General features: G+C 48.7%; 1 protein-coding gene and 1 long non-coding RNA gene across 9 annotated transcripts in view; one reads left to right on the top strand and one right to left on the bottom strand.

Moving 5' to 3' along the window:
- Positions 1-23,848, top strand: part of pmfbp1 (polyamine modulated factor 1 binding protein 1) — a 1,352,449-nt gene that overhangs the window by 109,742 nt on the left and 1,218,859 nt on the right. The window lies entirely within an intron of this gene.
- LOC140430464 (uncharacterized) overlaps positions 1-23,848 on the bottom strand; it is a 199,358-nt gene that overhangs the window by 5,252 nt on the left and 170,258 nt on the right. For 2 of the 3 annotated variants that reach the window (XR_011949433.1, XR_011949431.1), the window contains exon 4: positions 13,266-14,283. This is a non-coding gene — a long non-coding RNA (uncharacterized lncRNA). Of the gene's footprint in view, positions 1-13,265; positions 14,284-23,848 lie in introns of those variants that run through there. The other variant, XR_011949432.1, reaches the window with a different exon arrangement.

The following is a 23,848-nucleotide window of genomic DNA, read 5'->3' on the forward strand; positions in this document are numbered from 1 at the left end:
ACAGCACTGAAACCAGCTGCCATCTGCATAGTAATGAGCGATTCCCAGGCACAATTGATACACTTCAGGTGAATAAGGCCAAGCCAGACTCCTCGGCGCCAGCAGGAGCCCAAGACGAAGGAAGGCCAACGGACATTTAGGGACCGCCCAGCGATCAGGGAACAACTCCAGTATTGGAGAAATCGATCCAAGTGATCGGAACGCAGTCCAATCATTTGGAACCAGGTACGGGGTCCGCCCCGAAGGGCGGGAAGCCCCTGGGGACTATAAAGTAGAGCCCCAAAGTTCAAATCGGTCGTCTTGGCAGGGTCACTCAACAACGCGAATCAACCCCTGAGAGTGAACTGCCCAGCTGCCGCACCAACCAAGTAAGTCTCCAGTCAACGCTCGCTACGGGATAGGCGCTCCTAGCTACAAGTCCATACCAGCTTTTGAATCCTGCAGCCTCAGGACCTGAACGAAAGGCCTTTTGTTCCCCTGACCTGGTGGGTCAATTCCGAAGCTAAGTATTGGCTTTAAAGTGATAGAAATAGTCTAGAAAGTAGAGTTATATGCATAAGTAGTGACTTACTGTATATAATAAATGTGTTTTGATTTGAATCTTACTAATTGGTGTGTTGAGTTATTGATTAGTACTTGGACTTTAACCTCGTGGCGGTATAAAGATTCCTGGCAACTCTAGAGCAAAGGTTAAACAAACAGAGCAAATTACGAATTAAGAGCCAACCAAAAGTTAGCAACAATCCCAATTCGGGGCATATGCGTTCACAAGTACCACCCGCACCCCCTGTAACCTACCACTCACCATCACATATCGACGTCCATTATCCGCTACAATATTCTGTGCCTCGAACGACACCCGCTTCCCCACCAGTATTACAACCCCTCTGCTCTTCATTTCCAGCCCTGAATGAAAGACCTGCCCTACCCATCCCTTTCTCAGCCTAACCTGATCTGCCACCTTCAGATGCATCTCCTGGAGCATAATCATGTCTGCCTTCAGTCCCTTTCAGTGCGCGAACACCTGGGCCCTCTTGACCAGCCCTTTCAGGCGCCTCACATTCCAAGTTATCAACAGGATCAGGGGGCTACTCGCACCCCCCCCCCCTCGCGCCGACTAGCCATCTCCTTTTCGAGGCCAGCCACGTGCCCACGCCTCCCGCACCCTCCAGTCCCCCAGGCGGCGGACCCCCGCCCCGACTACCTCTCCTACTTCCAGCTCCCCTTTGGCCAATGTAGCAGCAACCCAGTTCTCTTCCCCCCCCCCCCCCCCCCCCCTTAGATTCTCATCTAGCCATTTTGCTCCCCCTGTCAGATATATTTATTGACTACAGCTCAGCCTTCAACACTATTATTTCTACGAAACTCATCTCCAAACTCTTGGGCCTGGGCTCCTCCTCCTGCGACTGGATCCTGAACTTCCTAACCCACAGACCACAATCAGTAAGAATAGGCAACAACACCTCCACGAGCATCCTCAACACCAGTGCCCCACAAGGCTGTGTCCTCAGCCCCCTACTATACTCCTTATACACCTATGACTGTGTGGCTAAATTCTCCTCCAACACGATTTTCAAATTTGCTGATGACACCACCGTAGTGAGTCTGATTTCAAACAATGACGAGACAGAGTACAGGAATGAGATAGAGAATCTGGTGAACTGGTGCGACGACAATAATCTCTCCCTCAATGACAACAAAACAAAGGAATTGTCATCGACTTCAGGAAGCGTAGAGGAGAACGTGCCCCTGTCTACATCAATGGGAACAAAGTAGAAAGGGTCGAGAGCTTCAATTTCTAGATGTCCAGATTACCAACAACCTGCCCTGGTCCCTCCCATGCCGACACTATGGTTAAGAAAGCCCACCAATAACTCTACTTTCTCAGAAGACTAAGGACATTTGGCACGTCAGCTACGACCCAACTTTTACTGATGCACCTTTGCAAGCATTCTTTCTCGTTGTATCACAGCTTGGTATGGTTCCTGCTCTGCCCAAGACCGCAGGAAACTACAAAAGGTTGTGAATGTAGTCCAGTCCATCACGCAAACCAGCCTCCCAACCATTGACTCTGTCTCTAATTCCGCTGCCTCGGAAAGGCAACCAGCATAATTAAGGACCCCACGCACCCTGGACATACTTTCTTCCACCTTCTTCCATGAAGAAAAAGATACAAAAGTTTGAGGTCACGTACCAATCGACTGAAGAACAGCTTCTTCCCTGTTGCCATCAGACTTTTGAATGGACCTACCTAGTGTTAAGTTGATCTTTTCTCTACACCCTAGCCTATGTCGGTAACATTACATTCTGTAGTCTCTCCTTCCTTCCCTATGTACGGTATGCGTCGTCTGCATAGCATGGAAGAAATAATACTTTTCACTGTATACTAATACATGTGACAAATCAAAAGATCAGAGAAATTGGGCTTGTTCTCCTTGGAGCAGAGAAGATTAAGAGGTGACTTTATTGAGGTGTTCAAAATTTTGAACAATTTTGACAGTGTAAAGAAGGAAGTTCTGTTTCCACTATTTGGTATGTCAGTGATTAGGGGGTCACAATTTCAAGATGGCCAGCAAGAGAGCTAGGAGTGAGTTGAGGAGAAACATATTTACTCAGAGTTGCTGGGGATTGGAATGCCATGCCTGGGAGAGTGGTGGAGGTGGATTATATAGTAATCCAGCAGATGGCAGTAGAGCAGAGCTGCTGATTGGCTGTTGCGGGGGAAATTTGCATACATCCGTGTGCTCACCCTAACTTGAAGGTGGTTTGTGGAGGAGCTGTTGTCAAGTGACACTTAAACCTGAAACACTTCTTCAGTGTTTCCCTCCCTTCCCCCTCTAACCAAAAAAAAACAATCGCTGTAAAGATCAAGTGGAAGGCTTGAGGGCAGGTAGAACTCAAAAGAATTTGAACCGTGACGTTACAGCCTGCAGGTAAGGGATTGGCTGGTGACTGGTAAGTAGTTTTTTCTTTTATTTTTCCTCGGGTGTTATCGTGCGGGGCGCAGAGGTTGCTGGGTGAGTGCTTGCTGAGAAGGGGAGTGAATAACAGGTAAGCTCTTTCTTTCTTTTTCTTTTTTTTTATCTAGAGGGGATGGCAGGGAAGATAGTGCAATGTTCCTCCTGCAGAATGTTTGAGGTGAGGGACGCCGTCGGTGTCCCTGCTGATTTCATCTGTGGGAAGTGCACCCATCTCCAGCTCCTCAGAAACCGCGTTAGGGAACTGGAGCTGGAGCTGGATGAACTTCGGATCATTCGGGAGGCAGAGGTGGTCATAGATAGAAACTTCAGGGATGTAGTTACTCCGAAGAATAAAGATAGATGGGTGACGGTGAGAGGGGTAGTTGTTATGGGGGACTTTAACTGCCCAAATATTGACTGGAAACGCTATAGTTCGTGTACTTTAGATGGGTCCGTTTTTGTCCAATGTGTGAGGGAGGGTTTCCTGACACAGTATGTAGATCGGCCAACGAGAGGCGAGGCCATATTGGATTTGGTACTGGGTAATGAACCAGGACAGGTGTTAGATTTGGAGGTAGGTGAGCACTTTGGTGATAGTGACCACAATCTGATTACGTTTATTTTAGTGATGGCAAGGGATAGGTATATACCGCAGGGCAAGTGTTATATCTGGGGGAAAGGCAATTATGATGCGATGAGGCAAGACTTAGGATGCATCGGACAGAGAGGAAAACTGCAGGGGATGGGCACAATGGAAATGTGGCGCTTGTTCAAGGAACAGCTACTGCGTGTCCTTGATAAGTATGTACCTGTCAGGCAGGGAGGAAATGGTCGAGCAAGGGAACCGTGGTTTACTAAAGCAGTCAAAACACTTGTCAAGAGGAAGAAGGAGACTTATGTAAAGATGAGACATGAAGGTTCATTTAGGGCGCTCGAGAGTTACAAGTTAGCTAGGAAGGACCTAAAGAGAGAGCTAAGAAGAGCCAGGAGGGGACATGAGAAGTCTTTGGCAGGTAGGATCAAGGATAACCCTAAAGCTTTCTATAGATATGTCAGGAATAAACGAAACGTCCATATGTCTATCCAATGACCATTTGAATACCCTTAGTGTTCGCGAGTCCACTACTGTTGCAGGCAGGGCATTCCACGCCCTTACTACTCTCTGAGTAAAGAACCTACCTCTGACATCTGTCTTATATCTATCTCCCCTCAATTTAAAGCTATGTCCCCTCGTGCTAGACATCACCATCCGAGGAAAAAGGCTCTCACTGTCCACCCTATCTAATCCTCTGATCATATTGTATGCCTCAATTAAGTCACCTCTTAACCTTCTTCTCTCTAACCAAAACAGCCTCAAGTCCCTCCGCCTTTCCTCATAAGATCTCCCCTCCATACCAGGCAACATTCTGGTAAATCTCCTCTGCTCCCTTTCCAATGCTTCCACATCCTTCCTATAATGCAGCGACCAGAATTGCATACAATACTCCAAATGCGGCCGCACCAGAGTTTTGTACAGCTGCAATATGACCTCATGGCACCGAAACTCAATCCCTCTACCAATAAAAGCTAACACACCGTACGCCTTCTTAACAACCCTCTCAACCTGAGTGGCAACTTTCTGGGATCTATGTACATGGACACCGAGATCTCTCTGCTCATCCACACTGCCAAGAATCTTACCATTAGCCCAGTACTCTGTCTTCCTGTTATTCCTTCCAAAATGAATTGCCTCACACTTTTCTGCATTAAACTCCATTTGCCACCTCTCAGCCCAGCGCTGCAGCTTATCTATGTCCCTCTGTAACTTGTAACATCCTTCCGCACTGTCCACAACTCCACCGACTTTAGTGTCATCTGCAAATTTACTCATCCATCCTTCTATGCCCTCCTCCAGGTCATTTATAAAAATGACAAACAGCAGTGGCCCCAAAACAGATCCTTGTGGTACACCGCTAGTAACTGGACTCCAGTCTGAACACTTCCCATCAACCACCACCCTTTGTCTTCTTCCAGCTAGCCAATTTCTGATCCAAACTGCTAAATCTCCCTGAATCCTATGCTTCCGTATTTTCTGCAGTAGCCTACCGTGGGGAACCTTATCAAATGCTTTACTGAACTCCATATACACCACATCAACTGCTTTACCCTCATCCACCTGTTTGGTCACCTTCTCAAAGAACTCAATAAGGTTTGTGAGACATGACCTACCCTTCACAAAACCGTGTTGACTATCTCTAATCAAATTATTCCTTTCCAGATGATTATATATCCTATCTTTTATAAACCTTTCCAAGATTTTGCCCACAACAGAAGTAAGGCTCACTGGTCTATAGTTACCGGGGTTGTCTCTACTCCCCTTCTTGAACAAGGGGACAACATTTGCTATCCTCCAGTCTTCTGGCACTATTCCTGTAGACAAAGATGACTTAAAGATCAAAGCCAAAGGCTCAGCAATCTCCTCCCTAGCTTCCCAAAGAATTCTAGGATAAATCCTATCCGGCCCAGGGGACTTATCTATTTTCACCCTTTCCAGAATTGTTAACACCTCCTCCTTATGAACCTCAAGCCCTTCTAGTCTAGTAGCCTGAATCTCAGTATTCTCCTCTACAACATTGTCTTTTTCCTGTGTGAATTCTGACGAAAAATATTCATTTAGCACCTCTCCTATCTTCTCGGACTCCAAGCACAACTTCCCACTACTGTCTAGAAGGACTAGAAGTGCTTTTAAAGGCAGAAACAGAAAGCCAGAGAAGGCTTGGGCTGAAGCTGCAGCAGGAGACAGCATGGCGGAGGACCGGACCTCTGTTTGTCAACCCAGCGGTCAACGGAGCAGCTGATGCAAGTTATTCAGGAAGGCTTTGCTGAGCAGAAACGGGACTGCTTGACCCGATAAAAGAGTCGATTGAGCGGCTGGAGCTTAGATTGGACGCCCAAGATCGGCCGATCCAGAGGGTAGAGATAGTGCTGGCTGAGCAGGAGGAACATCAAACTGCGGTGGAGTTGAAGGTGGGGATGCTCAGAGACCAGCAGAAGAAGCTCCTGAAGAAGGTGGAGGACCTAGAGAATAGGCCCCGCCGGCAGAATTTGAGAAGCATTGGGCTCCCGGAGGGGTCCGAAGGAGCGGACGGTGGGGCATACATCGCAGACATGTTTGAGAAGCTGCTGGGGGATGGGGCAGTCTCCCTGCCCTTGGAGGTGGACAGGGCTCACAGAGCGCTCGCAAGGAAGCCGCGAATGGGAGACCTCCCCGAGGGCAATGGTGGTTAGATTCCACAGGTACTTGGATAAGGAGCGCATTCTACAGTGGGCCAAGTAGACACGGAGCTGTAAGTGAGACAGCAGTATCCTGCGGGTCTACCAAGACCTGAGTGTGGAGGTGGCCAGGAGAAGAGCAGGCATCAAACAGATTAGGTCGATCCTTTTTTTTAGAAAAAGGTGAAGTTTGGACTGTTGTATCCGGCCCGTCTCTGGGTCACGCAGAGGAACAGCACTTTTATTTTGAGTCGCCTGAGGACCCGCTGGACTTCGCGAAAAGGAAAGGGCTTGTGGTGGACTGAGAACTTTTGAACTTTGCTGCAACGTTCATGTTGTTTTTTTTAAAATTTGTGTTCTTTTAAAAAATGTTTTTTGTTTTGTGGAAGCTGTTTGTAATGCCTTTTGCATTGATTTGGGACCAGCGGTAGAGCTGAGTGAGTTAAGGTTTTCATTTGTAATGTTGTGTGTGCTTGTTTAGACCTTGTTGTTTTTCTGTCGGGCAATTGTGTGGGGATTGTTTGATGTTGGAGTATGTTTGTATGAGCGGGGGGGGGAGGGTGGTGAGGCAGCAAAAGGTGGGAGACTATCCGGCGCCAGGGATGCGGGCCACCAAGCTAGCTGGGTGGGCTAGCTCACGGAAGCGCAGTGGGGGGTGTGCATATGTTTGGTTTATTAAAGGGATTGGGTTATAGAGTGTTGTTACTTGGGGGGGGGGGGGTAAATGTTCTCCTGACGAGGGAGGGACTTGGGCTAAGGGACAGAGAGGAGGTTGGGGGCGGAGGCTACCTGGGGGTGGGCCGGTGGAGGCGCGGAGCAAGGGCTGGAGGCAGGCCCAATAAAGGGGATGGCTGATCGGCGAAGAGGAGGGGGGGCATTGAGCCCCCTAACTAGGCTGATCACCTGGAATGTTTGAGGGTTAAATGGGCCGGTCAAGAGGGCATGTGTGTTCGCACATCTTAGGGGACTGAAGGTGGACGTGGTAGTGTTGCAGGAGATGCACCTTAGAGTAACTGACCAGATTAGATTGAGGAAAGGCTGGGTCAGTCAAGGCTTTCACTCGGAACTGGATTCAAAGACTAGAGGGGTCGTGATCCTGATCAATAAGCAGGTGGTGTTTGAGGCGGGTAGAATAGTATCGGATGTGGGAGGTCGGTACATTATGGTCAGTGGGAAACTGGAGGGGGTGCAGGTGGTATTCGTAAATGTGCATGCGCCAAATTGGGATGATGTGGAGTTTATAAAGAGTATGCTGGGAAAGATACCGGACCTGGACTCGGACAGGTTGGTCATGGGAGGGGACTTCAACACAGTTATTGACCCTGGCTTGGACCGGTCAAGCTTGAAAACGGGCAGGGTTCCAGCAATGGCAAAGGATCTAAAAGGGTTCATGGAGCAGATGAGGGGGGTGGATCCATGGAGATTTGGGCAGCCGAGGGTGAAGGAGTTCTCCTTCTACTCACGCGTGCATAAAGTGTACTCCCGGATTGATTTCTTTATTTTGAGCAGGGCCTTATTGGCAGGGCTAGTGGACACGGGGTAGTCGGCGATCACAATCTCAGACCATGCTCCGCACTAGGTTGACCTGCAGGTTAGTAAAGACAGTAACCAACGCCCGCACTGGAGGTTAAATGTGGGACTTTTGGCTGGCGAAGGGGTGTGCGAGCGGCTGAGGAAATGTATTCAGAACTACCTGCAGGTCAACTACATGGGGAAAATTTCAGCAGCAGTGATCTGGGAAGCACTGAAGGCGGTGGTCAGAGGGGGCTTGTTCTCGATACGGGCGATAGGGAGAAGTGGACAGGCAGAGACGGACCGACTGGTAAAGGAGATACTACAGATCGATAGGAGGTATGCAGAAACCCCTGAGGCAGGGCTTTTAAGGGAATGGCGGAGGCTACAGGTGGAGTTCGGCTTGTTAACCACAGGGAGGGCGGTGGAGCAGCTGAGAAAGGCGAGGGGGGTGATCTATGAGTATGGAGAGAAGGCAAGCAGAATACTGGCTCAGCAGCTTCGAAAGAGGGAGGCAGCCAGGGAGATAGGGAAAGTAAATGATGGAGATGACATCCTGGTCGGAGATTCAGCAGGGGTGAATAAGGCGTTTAGGGATTTCTACAGTAGGCTGTATAGGTCGGAACCCCCTACGGGGCCGGAGTGGATGAGGCACTTCTTGGAGGGGCTGAATTTCCCAAAGGTGGACGGGGAGCTGGTAGAAGGGCTGGGGTCCCCGATCGGGTTGGAAGAGATAGTGGAGAGTCTGAAGGCCATGCAGTCGGTTAAAGGCCCGGGGCCGGACGGGTACCCAGTTGAGTTCTATAAAATGTTCTCTGGGATGTTGGGGCTGGTGTTGATGAGGATGTTCAATGAGGCAAGGGAAAAGAGGGGTGCTGCCCCCAACGATATCACAGGCCATGATTTCGCTGATTCTGAAGCGGGACAAGAACCCGGAGCTGTGTGGGTCCTACAGGCCGATATCCCTGTTGAATGTGGATGCCAAATTGCTGGCCAAAATCTTGTCCTCCAGGATTGAGGATTGTGTTCCAGACGTTATTGGGGAGGACCAGACGAGGTTTGTTAAGGGTAGGCAGTTGGTGGCCAATGTCAGAACGTTGTTAAATGTGATCATGATGCCCCCGGAAGGCAGGGAGGTGGAGGTAGTGATCGCAATGGATGCAGAAAAGGCTTTTGATCGAGTAGAATGGGATTATCTGTGGGAGGTGCTGGGACGGTTCGTATTTGGGCGGAGCTTTATTGACTGGGTCAGGTTGCTGTATCAGGCTCCTGTGGCAAGCGTACGGACGAATAAGACAACATCGGACTATTTTAGACTGCACCGGGGGAATGAGACAGGGATGCCCCCTCTCCCCTCTGTTGTTCGCGCTAGCTATAGAGCCATTGGCAATGGCTCTGAGAGCCTTAAGGGGCTGGGATGGGGTGGAGCACAGAGTCTCTCTTTATGCTGCTGAGCTGCTTCTGTATGTATCGGACCCAATAGAGGGGATGAAAGAAACCATGTGGATTCTAGGGGAATTTGGCCGGTTTTCGGGGTATCAGCTAAATATGGGGAAAAGTGAGATGTTTGCGGTCCAGGCAAGTGGACAGTTGAGGCGATTGGGGGAGCTGCCGTTAGATTAGTAGGGGGAAGCTTTCGGTACCTAGGCATCCACGTGGCGCGGGAATGGGACCGGCTGCACAAATTCAATCTGGCCCGAATAGTAGACCAAATGAAGGACGGTTTTCGGAGATGGGACGCGCTTCCGTTGTCATTGGCTGGGAGGGTGCAAACGGTGAAGATGACAGTCCTCGCGAGATTCCTGTTTCGTGTTTCAATGTCTCCCCAGCTTTATTCCGTGGTCCTTTTTTAAACGGGTCAACAAAGTGATCACTGGCTTCGTTTGGGCGGGCAAGACCCCGCGTGTAAGAAAGGTAATGCTTGAGCGGAGTCTGGGAGAGGGCGGGCTGGCGCTGCCAAATTTTAGTAACTGCTACTGGGCGGCAAATATAGCCATGATCAGGAAGTGGGTGGTGGGAGAGGGGTCGGCATGAGAGCATATGGAGGTGGCTTCATGCAAGGGCACCAATCTGGGGGGGTTGGTAACTGCGCCTCTGCCGTTCCCGTTGGCACGGTACTCCACCAGCCCCTTGGTGGTGGCGGCCCTGATAGTCTGGGGGCAATGGAGGAGACATGTGGGAACAGAGGGAGCATCGGTCTGGCCCCCAATCTGTAATAATCACCGGTTTCCCCTGGGAAGTATGGATGGGGGGTTCCGGATATGGCGGAGAGCAGGGATTGAGAGGATGGGGGATATGTTTATAGAGGGGAGCTGGAGGAGAAGTTTGGATTGGCGAGGGGAAACAAATTCGGGTATCTGCAGGTGCGGGACTTCCTACGTAAACAGGTGTCAACCTTCCCACTCGTACCGCTAAGGGGGATTCAGGACAGGGTAGTTTCCAGAGGGTGGGTAGGAGAAGGGAGTGTCTCTGACATTTACAAGGAACTTATGGGGTCAGAGGAGATGCAGACTGAGGAGCTGAAGCGCAAGTGGGAGGAGGAGCTGGGAGGAGAGATAGAGGATGGTCTATGGGCAGACGCGTTGAGTAGAGCCAACGCGTCTGCAACATGTGCCAGGCTCAGCCTGATACAATTCAAGGTCGTTCACCGGGCTCACGTGACAGTGGTCCGGATGAGCAGATTCTTTGGGGTGGAAGACAGGTGTGCAAAATGTGCGGGAGGACCAGTGAACCATGTCCACATGTTCTGGACATGTCCGAAGCTTAGGGGATTTTGGCAGGGGTTTGTAGATGTCATGTCCACGGTGTTAAAAACAAGGGTGCCACTGAGTCCAGTGGTGGCGATTTTCGGGGTGTCGGAAGACCCGGGAATCCAGGAGGAGAAAGAGGCAGACGTTCTAGCCTTTGCTTCCCTGGTAGCCCGGAGACGGATGCTGTTAGCTTGGAGGGACTCAAAGCCCCCGAAGTCGGAGACCTGGCTATCGGACACGGCTAGCTTTCTCTGTTTGGAGAAAATCAAGTTTGCCTTGAGAGGGTCACTGTTAGGGTTTGCCAGGAGGTGGCAACCGTTCGTCGACTTCTTCGTGGAAAATTAATCGTCAGCAGAAGGGGGGGGGGGAGAAGAGAGGGGGACGGTGTTAGTTTAGCTTAGAGTGGGGGGTTAATAATGGTGGGACATGTAAGGGAGGGAGACGGCTTTTGCACTGTTTACAGTTTCATGTACATTGTTTATTTTGTTGTTATACCAAAAATACCTCAATAAAATGTTTATTAAAAAAAAAGACGATACCTTGTGTAAGAGTCATGAGATAATTTCAAGCTCTTTTTACAGTATGAAATTCCCGTACCAGCCTTCCCGAACAGGCGCCGGAATGTGGCGACTAGGGGCGTTTCACAGTAACTTAATTGAAGCCTACTTGTGACACAAAGCGATTTTCATTTCATTTCATTTTGAATAGATCATTGGTGAGACCATAATTGCAGCAGAATGCAATTTAGTGTATTCAACTTTATAAAAACAATCATTTGAAGATGGATCAAAGAGCATCTAGAACAATTGTAAACTTCAAGCATTAAGTCACAAGAAGTGAATGCCATTTATGAAACTTCTCTGTTCAGAGATAATTGTGAGAAAACATAAGATAGCAAAGAATGAAAAGCCCCAAAAACTCGTATCTCTCACAATATTTCTATTATTGATTCTGTTATGCTGACTGAGGACACAGCATGTTTAAAGTAGAGATTGATAGATTTCTAAATACCAACAACGTAAAGAGATATGGGGTATAGTGTGGGGAAAAAGGCATTGAAGTGGATGGTAAGCCATGATCATATTGAATGGTGAAGCAGGTTCAATGGGGTGAATGGCTTACTCCTGCTCCTATATTCCGATGTTCTTATTAACACTTCAATTCTAATATCGGCATAAAGAAGTGTCTCCTTGCACAATGTTGCAGTTGCAATATACAGCAAATGTAGGCTGTATCCTTAGTCAGGTTCACTGGAGTAAATAAAACAGTAACATGATAAGGGAATAGTGTAGATGGGCTTTAGAGTGGTTTCACAGGTCGGCGCAACATTGAGGGCCGAAGGGCCTGTACTGCACTGTAATGTTCTATGTTCTATTCGTGGAGGAGGAAATCTCACTCCACTTCACTTAAGTCAGTGTAGCCGTTGACATCAAATGTGCACTACATGGTTTAGCAACAAAGCAAAGATAATGCAATGCTTCAAACTGATGCAAAACCTCAAATATATATGCACCATTAAATAACTGGAGCAAACCAATGTCATCTTTCACCTTGATTTTTAAGACAGTTGAGACGAGGCTGAATTCCTACTCACACTTGGAACATTAATTATTTAATCTGAGCGAGGTAGCATTTCAATATTCTCAGCAGCACAGATACATTTCAGTCACATGCAGTATTTGATTATCAGTCCATAATTACAACCATAAATAAAGCAAATAAAGCACTGAGATTCACTTCAAGATGGGTTGAATTGAAAAGCAGAGGAGGCATGTTAACTTGTGTAGAACCTTTGTTAGACCACACTTGAGTACTGTGAACAGTTCTGGTCTCAATATTGTAAAAGGTATATGTGGAGTACTTGAGAAAATAGAAGATGATTTGCGAGAATGATACCAGAACTGAGAGGTTATACCTATCTGGAAAGAATGAACTTGCTGGGGCTCTTTAGAAAAATGAAAACTCTGGGTGACCTGATGGAGGCCTTTAAAATTATTATAGGGTTTGATAGGATTGGCAGAGAAAAGGTGGGGCAGACCAAAACTAGGGATCATAAATATAAACTAGTCAGTAAAAAAATTCAATTCATTCCTTCACCTTGAGTGGTTAGAGTGTGCAACTCACTATCAAAAGGAGTAGCTGTGGTGAATAGCATGAATGCATTTAATGGAAGATGGGTAACCAAATGAGGGAAAAAGGGAATACAAGGCCATGTTGATGGGGTTAGATTAAGAAGGGTTAAACAAAGCATTTGTGGAAGATTAACACAACAGGTGCAGACCTATTCGTTCCCAATGGCTTGTTTCTTTATTGCAAATACTATGTAGTACCACCAATAGCCTTTGTAGCCACGTAAAATGGCTGTGTTCCGATTAATCTGGCCAAAACCCAGTTTAAAATGGCTAACCCGAAAGACTGCTGGGAAAAGCAGCTAAGAAGACACAAGCAGGCAGCTGCAGACAGTATTGCATATTCGGCTCTGGGCAGTTAGCCCAGATCGATACTCAGGGCTATCAACAGCCCATCCACCCAGGTATCTGCAGTTACATTCAGGACTGTTTGCAGCCCATCTATTCAGACATCTGCAGTTAAATCGGCTATCCCCGGGAACAATTGCAACACATTAGCAATTGAATTCCGGGCCAGACCTGTCGGCGCCTGCAGTGGCCGAAACAAAGACAGGTGAGCGACCACCCCCCAATCGAGGAATCGCCTCACCATTGGACACATCGACCCCAGAGATTGGGGACAGATCCAATCACTTGGGACTCAGGGTCAAGGGCCGCCCCGGGAGGCGGGAAGCCCCTGGGCCCTATAAAAGTGAGGGTCCAAGTTCAGAGCTCTCTCTCTCTTCTCTTCGCCTGCTCGAGACCTTCGCAAGACCAGCAACCGGCAACAGTAAGTTTGAATCCAGCGATCGCTATCCGGTAGAGACACCTAGCCACCGACCTGTAGCAGCCTTTTGAATCCCGCGGGCCAGATCTGATTGGACAAGCCATTCATTTCCCTGACTTGGTGGGCTCTTCCTAAGTTAAGTATTGGCCAGTAGTGATAGGTTTATTATATAGAAAGTAGTATTAGGGTATTAATATTGCTTGTTGTATATAATAAATGACCGTTGTTTTAATCCTTACTAAGCGGTGTGCTGTATTATTAATCATAACCTGAACTTGAACCACGTGGCGGTATCATAAAGATACCTGGCGACTCATGAGCAAAGGTGACGTAAACAGAGCAAATAGACTAAGGTTAAAAAGAGCAACACCTTCAACGTATTTGTACGATCCAGATCTGCAGTGTCTATGATAACAGAGTAGAGAACTAGAGGGTATAGGTGCACAAGAAAGACGGGAAATTATAATTCCTAAATAGATTGTGCAGCATTGAATCTGGAATAGACGGGCAACAAAGCCGTCGATTTAAGCCTCTGGAATTCTATCCCTGTACCTCTCAGCCTCACTATTTTCCTTTCCTCCTTTAAGATGGTCCTTAAAATCTGCCTCTTTGACCAAGTTTTTGTTCAATTGTCCTAATACTGCCATATCAGGCTAGTTATGTTATTGATGTTGATAGAGTGGAATCCGTCAATGAATGTTGCTGGCTCATCAACATCCAGAAGGCCGTATTCTGCCCATGGAGAATCAATAATTGCTGAGTTTTACACTCTCTTCCTGGTGTGCTGGTTAAAGCCCCTCACCATATCTCCTTAACATAGTCTTGTGTCCAGATGTTGAGGCCTGTTGTGGTTGCTGAGGCTCCTGCCCCTCCTCCACATCTTGCTCTATCCAGAAAGGAAGTAAATATGGCACCTATAAAGAAAGTTGAATAAAGAGTTTGTTACAGATGCTTGGTCAGCTCTCAACAGTGGTTAGGAGGCTGAACCAAAGCTATAACTTTATTAAAGTTTTACGGTGGTGTGGAAAGATCTATTCATTCCAGGAGTGATAATATAAGGAATGAGGCTTTTTTATTTTATAAACCAACTTTATTAAATCAAAAGAAAAGAAAAAATATCTAAACTTGTAAACTTCAACTCTAAGAAGAACAGATTACATGCAGTTTCTTGACCATGACACACTAGTTCCCATTAAATAGCACTTTCGTAGAACATGCAGCTCTCATGCCACTTACACAGACAGACAAAGGCAATACTTGCATTTACGAAGCACTCTCTCGGTCAATTTGCAAAAGCTCTCTCTCTCTTTTTCTCTCCCTCACTCCCTCCCTCCCTCCCTCCCCTCCCTCCCTCCCTCCCCTCCCTCCCTCCCTCCCTCCCCTCCCTCCCCCCCTCCCTCCCCCCTCCCCTCCCTCCCTCCCTCCCTCCCCCCCTCCCCTCCCTCCCTTCTTCCGTCTCTCCCTCCGTCTCTCTCTCTCTCTCTCTCTCTCTCTCTCTCTCTCTCTCTCTCTCTCTCTCTCTCTCTCTCTCTCTCTGTCTCTCTCTGTCTCTCTCTGTCTCTGGTTTCCACACTTGAACCTATCATCATTTATTCAAATGAACATAGCCATGCTATTGATATGAAACTAGGTAAGGTAGAGTCGCCATATTCCCATATGACTATAGCTGCTTGCCCCTTTGAGGGGGAGAGCTGACCGGTGGTGATTTAACCTGTGGATCACCACTGCTTGGGTGACGGGCAAGGTTGCGAAGGCGGGCCTTCAGGAATAACTTCAACTGGAAAGGGAATTGAACCCGCGCTACTGGCCTTGTTCTGCATCACAAACCAGCTATCTAGCCCACTGAGCTAAACATATGAAACTAACCCCATTGATGGACAAAGAAGCCATTAGACTCTGTAATGGGCTTATAGTTGGTCAGACAGACATGTCCCGAAAGACAATGGATCTTGAGTGAATGACCTATGCTGAACCAGGCCATCCTGTGTATTCCCACGAACGAGTTTAAGTCTCAATGGACATATAACTCGGCTAGGTGTGGGCATATCCCTCTGACTCTGTTAGAAGGTTTTTTCCCTCAAGTCAGTTTAACCCCTAAATTGCCTGCCAAATTAGGGTCTCATTTCTGGACCCAATTTTCTAAAATCCTCTTTGCATAACAGGTTTCAAGTACAATCCAGAAACTGGAAACAGCCCTAGCAATCCAGACAGTTAATAATTCTGTGATCCAATGTGTGATATCCAACAACCCCTTTTTATTGCCCCTCAATGAGCTCTCAGGCCCTATTGCACTACCTTTTTCACTACCAAATCAATAAAAAGAATGAAACCAGACATCACCCGGCTGAGACCTCGGCACGGTAAACCAAGCCCTGTCGATATTGCAAAGTCCTGCTTACTAATATCATAGGGCTCATGCAAAATTTGGGAGAGCTGTCTCACAGACTAGTCACGCAACAGCCTGATGTAGTCATACGCACAGAATCATATCTTACAGATAATGTCCCAGACACCACTATCACCATTCCTGGGTTTGTCCTGTCCCATCTGCAGGACAGACCCAGCAGAGGTGGTGGCACAGTGGTATACAGTTTGGATGGAGTTGGCCTGGGGGTCCTCAACATCTGCTATGGACTTCATAAGGTCTCATAGCACCAAGTCAACAAGGGCAAGGAAACCTCCTGCTGACTCCCATGTACCATTCCCCCTCAGCTGATAAATCAGTGCTCCTCTAGAAATGAGTGGCGGCGTTCCTATGCGCCCTTCTCATTCGGGGGCATGGTGGAGTTTGCAAAGTTAGGAGATGCTACCAAAAGAGACCCTGGTGATTGCTGAAGTGCAGATTGTAGATCATATACATTGTGTAACTACGGAACCCCTGTGTTGGGGAATTGGATGTTTCAGCTGGTGGATGGATTTCCAATCAAGTGGACTACTTTCTCCTGTTGGAAACCACTTGGAGGAGCACTGAGGGTGGCAAGAGTGCAGAATGTATTCTGGGTGAGGGACTTCAATGTCCATGACCAGGAATGGTTTGTTAATACCACCACAAACCGAGCTGACTGGGCCCTAAAGGACATAGCTGCTGAACTGGGACTGCTGCAGGTAGTGAGGGAACCAACGAGAAGGAAAAACATATTTGATCTTATCCTCACCAACCTGCCTGCCGCAGAGGCATCTGTCCATTACAGTATTGTCATGAGAATGTTGCTTTAAGAAATGTTTTGGCTGCTCATGTTACTGCAGTGATGTCAGAGTGTGGGTGCAACTGAGCTCTGGCTCTGTTTTTTAGTTTCACTTTGAGAAAAGCTTGGGTGCGTCTGTGTCTTTTTGGTTTCATTTTTCAGTGTTGGAGCTGAAACCAGACAAATCAGGTGTACTGCTGTTCTCTCTGCCATGAGAAGACTATCTCTTGATCATTTGGTGGATTCCGAATTATAAATGTTCTGAGTAGTGACTTGATGTGCTTCTGTTAAAGGTTATGTTTTTTGTAAGTCTTCTGGATGTTAAAAGGACAGCGTAAGCATTACTTAATGTTGTATTCTTTGGGGGTTGTATTTGAATTAATGGTTGCTAAGGTGTTCACTATGTTTTAAAAAGGTTAACGAGTTCATAGAATAAACATTGTTTTGCTTTAAAAAATACTTTTCCATTTCTGCTGTACCACACCTGTAGAGTGGGCCATGTGCTCCCCATACCACAATCTATTAAAGGTTGTGGGTCAGGTGAACTCCATGATACACTTTGGGATTCTCTAAACCCTGGCCCATAACAGTATCAGTAGGAGTAGTACTTGTGCAGACAAAAGTCTCATCCTCGCATTGAGGATACCCTCCACCGTGTTGTGTGTGGCACTACCATCTTGCTAAATAGGATAGACTTCGAACAGATCTAGCAACTCAAGACTGGTCATCCATGAGGTGCTGTGGGCCATCAGCAACAGCAGGATTGCACTCAACCACATTCTGTAACCTCCATGGCCCGGCATAGCCATCACTCTATCACCAAGCCAGGGGATCAAGCCTGGTTCAAAGTGCAGGAGGCATGTCAGGAGCAGCACCAGGCATACCTAAAAATGAGATGTCAACCTGGTGAAGCTACAACATTACCTGCATGCATAAGCAACAAGTAATAGACCGAGATAAGTGATCCCGCAAGCAACGGATCAGATTTAAGCTCTGCAGTGCTGCCACATCCAGCCGTGAATGGTGGATCACTGCAGGAGGAGACGCCTCAAATATTCACATCCTCAGTGATGGAATCCACCACATCAGTGCAAAAGACGAGGCTGAAGCATTCACAACAATCTTCAGCCAGAACTGCCAAGTGCATGATCCATCTTGGTCTCCTCTGGAGGTCCCCAGCATTGCAGATATCTCTTTTCAGCTAATTCGATTCAATTCACGTGACATCAAGAAATGGCTGAAGGCACTGAATACTGCAAAGGCTATGGGCCTTGACAATATTCTGGCAATAGTACTGAAGACCTATGCTCCAGAATTTGCCGTGGCCCTAGCCAAGCTGTCCCAGTACAGCTACAACACTGGCATCTACACAGCAATGTGGAAAATTGCCCAAGTATGTCCAGTACATAAGCAACAGGACAAATCCAATCCGACCAATTCCCGCCCCAACAGTCTACTTTTGATAATTAGTAAAGTGATAGAAGGGGGTCATCAACAGCACCGTCCAGCTGCACTTGGTAATAACCTGCTCACGGTCCCTCGGTTTGGGTTCCGCCAGGGTCATTCAGCTCTTGCCTCTATAGCGTTGGTTCAGACATGGACAAAAGAGCTGAACGCCAGAGATGAGGTGCAAGTGGTTGCCCTGACATGAATGCAGCATTTGATTGAGTCTGGCATCAAGGATCCCTTGCAAAACTGGAATTAATGGGAATCAGGGAAGACTCTCTGCTCATTGGAGTCATACCTGACACAAAGGAAGATGGTTGTGGTGTTTGGAGGTCAATTATTTCAGCTCCAGCATTTCACGGCAGGAGTTCCTCAGGGTGTCCTAGGCTCGACCATCTACAGCTGCTTCACCAATGATCTTCCTTCCATCATCAGGTCAGAAGTGGGGATGTTTGCGGATGACTGCACAATGTTCAGCACCATTCACAACTCCTCAGATAATGAAGCAGTCCATGTCCAAATGCAGCAAGATCGGGACAATAATCAGGCTTGGGCTGACAAGTTGCAACTTACATTGCCTGGTACCTGGTGTGGCATGAATGATGATCTACAAAACTGGACTAGCCATATAAATACTATGGCTACAAGAACAGGTCGCATCGCATAAATGATTTTTTTTTTAAACCCGGAAAGGGCAATAAATTCTGTAAATGAATTTTAAAAAGGTTTTGCCGCCATGTTGATAATAGGCATAGCATGCACAGTTTTGAGTTAACATGTAGTTCAAATGAGTATGTTTTTGGTCTTATTAATTGGGATTCTGCTTGCCTGAGGCAATTGTCAGACACACTGCCAGAAAAAGGGCATTCAAAATGGTGCAGTATGGGGCTTCCCATTCTTCATGGTATGAAGGGATGCTGCACTTGTTCGAGGGAACATTTCATGTCATAGAATCAAAGGAGTTTCAGTATTATGCCACTGCCAACTCTGTTCCTCAACTATCTACACTCAGCCCAATTCTCATATTATATTTCCCTGAACCCTATCATATATTTTTAAGTGTATGATTGATTTGATTTCAATGGCCACTTGCATTGGTGTTCTATATCCTAAAAACTATTCAGATAAAAATATTTTTCACTAAAACTCTCCTCTTATGCTTATGCCTCAGTTCAATGCCTTCCAAAAATAATTGTATTTCTCTGCTGAGTGGAAAGTAAATAATCTTTCATTATGTATCTCCTGCTCTTACAGAAACAAGAGCATTTTTATTTGATATCCTTAACCTTTGTCCCAATGAATACAGACCTAGTTTTTTTTCTACATTTCTCATTATAACTATATCCTGAACAGAAATTTTCTAAATGGACCCATTGCCTTGATCACAGATTTCCTTCTTAATATAATGACCAAAACACAATACTGCAGGTACAAGAGAATAAATACTCCAGCTATAACAGCTTGATATATTCCAGCTGTAGCCTGGACAATGCGTTCTATAGATTCATCATTATTCCTTGCCTTTGTATTAGTGTCTCTGGCTTGTATGGTTATTTATAATAGGGATAAAACTTTTTGATATTTCGTTCAGATTGTTAAATCCAGTAATAATATATGGTTAAAGAATAAGTCTGAAGCTCGTCTTTCACCGTAAGCCAGTTTATTCTCAGACCAGGTCAGCAGCATAACTGTTTCCCCACTCCACCTGATCCAGCTATATCCATTTATAGTTGAGGCAATGATCATCACCTGTCTTTAACAATTCAAATGCCTTACTAATGCAATTGCCAAGGGATGCAATTGTTGATACATTGACTTGACTTGGTTCGACTCTGCCCCTCTCCTGGGGTTACATTCACGGCTGGGTGTTCCTGGAGTGGGAGCATGCTGTGTCCACTAGCACCCTGGTGACCTGTGCCAGTTGGGCACTGCAAGTGCTGTCATGCCTTGCTTACCCCTTTAATCAAACTTTAGTTTGATGGTTGCAGTCTCATTTGTGATTTGCTTTTTGTTTAAGGTAGTTTCCCTTAAAGAGAATGTCCCTTTGATTTGTCCCTCAGTTTATTTGATTTTGTTTACTTGGTTATTTATGTTAATCAAAATAGTCGGAACATAGCTTCATCTACTTGGTAGTTCATTGAGAATAATAGGCTGATAGTGGTTACCAAGTGTGGTAGTATGTATTGGGGGTCATGTGGGACTGGAAGCCCTAATGTCATTGGCTGACAGATCCCGGGTCCTGGTTGGCCGTTGACCTCTAGCTCCGCCCTGAAGGCGGAGTATAAGACGCCGGAGTCTTCCCCCGCAGGCCAGTTTACTATTGAGCTGCGGGGGAACAGACACGCTTAATAAAGCCTCATCGACTTCACTCTATTCGTCTCACGGAGTCTTTGTGCGCTACAATTTATTAAGCATGCCTAAAAAGGACTATGGAGCTCAGGATCATTCCGGAATGCCTGAGGATCAGCCCCCACGCAGTGAACGCGGCAGTAGCCTTCAAGCACTGGCAGACTTGCTTCGAGGCCTACCTCAGAACGCCCACCGGCCGGGTCACAGAAGACCAAAAACTGCAGGTCCTGCACTCGAGGGTGAGCACGGAGATTTTCTCCCTCATCGAAGACGTGGAGGATTTCCAGACGGCGTTCGCAGCACTGAAAAGTCTCTATGTCCGCCCAGTTAACCAAATCTACGCTCGCTACCAGCTCGCGACGAGACGGCAAGCTCCCGGAGAATCGATGGACGAATTCTACGCCGCGCTGCTGATTTTGGGACGAGCCTGCAGCTGCCCGTCGGTGAACGCAAACGAACACACGGACCTGTTAATGCGCGATGCTTTTGTGGCAGGTATGCAATCCTCCCAAATCCGCCAAAGACTTCTAGAAAAAGAGTCGCTAGGACTCTGAGGCACGGGCCCCAGCAGCCTCCCTAGACGTGGCTGCGCGTGATACCCGCGCCTACGGCCCCGACTGCGCGGCAGCCCATTGGGCCCTGTACGTAGCCGTCGCGGCAAACCCCCTACCACCCCCCCCCCCGGACACCCCACAGGCTTGCGCGGTCCAAACGCCGAGTCGCACCGGGGGCGCCCGCTGTTATTTCTGCGGCCAGGCGAAACACCCCCGACAGCGCTGCCCGGCCCGCGCAGCTATCTGCAAAAGCTGCAGGAAAAAGGGCCATTATGCGGTTGTATGCCGGTCCCGCGAGGTCGCCGCTGTCCCGGGAGAACAGGGAGCCCTGCAAGCCGTTTACGCGCCCCAACCCCCCCAGCACGCCATGTACGACCCGCAGGCGCAGCCGCTCTGGGTCCCGACCACCGCGGTCCCGGGAGAACAGGGAGCCCTGCACGCCGCTTACGCTCCCCAACCCCCCTCCCCGCAGCCCATGTATGACCCGCCGCCGGCGCTACCGCTTTGGGTCCCGGCAAACACTCTCCACGGAGAGGAGGGAGTTTTGCGCGTCCCTAACGCCCCCCTAACCCCCACCCCACGCCTAACCCGCCGGCGCCACCTACTTGGGCCCCGACCACCGCTGTCCCCGGTGAGGGAGCTCCGCGCGGTCCTAGCGCTCGCGGTCCTAGCGCTCCCCAGCCCCCCCAGCGCACCATGTGTGACCCACAGACGCCGCCATTTTGGGTCCCGGCCACCACGAGGGGAGGAGGGGCGCCGCCATCTTGGACTGCCCCAGACCTGTACGACACGTGGGGCGGCCATTTTGTCCACCCCCGCCGCCATCTTGTGACCCCCCCAGCCATGTGCGATGTATGGGGGTGGCCATTTTGTCCATCCCCGACGCCATCTTGGACGGCAACAACGGACCCCACTCCACTACTACAACCACGTCTCGCTTCAATTACGCTCGATCAAGCTCGGCCCCGGACACTCCAGACGACAACGGTGCTAATAAACGGCCACGAGACGCCATGCCTAGTCGACTCTGGGAGCACGGAGAGCTTTATACACCCCGACACGGTAAGACGCTGTTCCTTGACCACCTATCCCAGCGCACAAAAGATTTCCCTAGCTGCAGGATCCCACTCCGTACAGATCCAGGGATTCTGCATAGTTACCCTAACTGTGCAGGGGAGGGAGTTCAAAAACTACAAACTAAACGTCCTTCCCCAACTCTGTGCCCCCACCTTGCTGGGATTAGATTTCCAATGCAATCTACAGAGCCTTACGTTCAAATTCGGCGGCCCAATACCCCCACTCACTATCTGCGGCCTCGCAACCCTCAAGGTGCAACCCCCGTCCTTGTGTTTGCGAACCTCACCCCGGATTGCAAACCCATCGCCACTGGGAGCAGACGGTACAGTGCCCAGGACCGGACCTTCATTCGGTCCGAAGTCCAGCGGCTACTAAAGGAGGGCATAATCCAGGCCAGCAATTGTCCCTGGAGAGCGCAGGTGGTAGTAGTGAAGACAGGGGAGAAACAAAGGATGGTCATTGACTATAGCCAGACCATCAACAGGTACACACAGCTAGACGCGTACCCTCTCCCCCGCATATCCGACATGGTCAACCGGATTGCCCAATATAAAGTCTTCTCCACCGTGGACCTCAAGTCCGCCTACCATCAGCTCCCCATCCGCCCAAGTGACCGCAAGTACACAGCCTTCAAGGCAGACGGGCGATTATACCATTTCCTACGGGTCTCTTTTGGCGTCACAAACGGGGTCTCGGTCTTCCAACGGGAGATGGACCGAATGGTTGATCAACATGGGTTGCGGGCCACGTTCCCGTATCTCGACAATGTAACCATCTGCGGCCACGATCAGCAGGACCACGACGCCAACCTCCAAAAATTCCTCCAGACCGCCAAAGCCTTGAACCTCACGTACAACGAGGACAAGTGCGTTTTTAGCACCGATCGGCTAGCCATTCTGGGCTACGTAGTGCGCAATGGGATAATAGGCCCCGACCCCGAACGTATGCGCGCACTCATGGAATTTCCCCTCCCACACTGCCCAAAAGCCCTGAAACGCTGCCTGGGGTTCTTTTCATACTACGCCCAGTGGGTCCCCCAGTACGCAGACAAGGCCCGCCCCCTAATACAGACCACGACCTTCCCTCTGTCGACAGAGGCTTGCCAGGCCTTCAGCCGCATCAAAGCGGATAGTGCAAAGGCCACGATGCGCACCATCGACGAGTCCCTCCCCTTCCAGGTCGAGAGCGACGCCTCCGACGTAGCTCTAGCGGCCACCCTTAACCAAGCGGGCAGACCCGTGGCCTTTTTCTCCCGGACCCTCCACGCCTCAGAAATCCGCCACTCTTCAGTAGAAAAGGAAGCCCAAGCCATAGTGGAAGCTGTGCGACATTGGAGGCATTACCTGGCCGGCAGGAGATTCACTCTCCTCACTGACCAACGCTCGGTAGCCTTCATGTTTGATAATGCACAGCGGGGCAAAATCAAAAACGACAAGATCTTAAGGTGGAGGATCGAGCTCTCCACCTTCAACTATGAGATTTTGTATCGTCCCGGAAAGCTGAACGAGCCGTCCGATGCCCTATCCCGCAGCACATGTGCCAACGCACAAATTAACCGCCTCCAAACCTTCCACGAGGACCTCTGCCACCCGGGGGTCACTCGGTTTTACCACTTCATCAAGTCCCGCAATCTCCCATACTCTTTAGAGGAGGTCCGTACAGTCACAAGGGACTGCCACATCTGCGCGGAATGCAAGCCGCATTTTTTCAGGCCGGATGGAGCGCACCTGATTAAGGCTTCCCGCCCCTTTGAACGCCTCAGTCTCTATTTCAAAGGGCCCCTCCCCAACACCGACCGCAACGCATATTTTCTTAATGTGGTGGACGAATACTCCCGCTTCCTTTTTGCCATTCCCTGTTCTGACATG

The sequence above is a fragment of the Scyliorhinus torazame genome, chromosome 10 (genome assembly GCF_047496885.1).
Source record: "Scyliorhinus torazame isolate Kashiwa2021f chromosome 10, sScyTor2.1, whole genome shotgun sequence".
NCBI classification, from domain to species: Eukaryota; Metazoa; Chordata; class Chondrichthyes; order Carcharhiniformes; family Scyliorhinidae; genus Scyliorhinus; species Scyliorhinus torazame.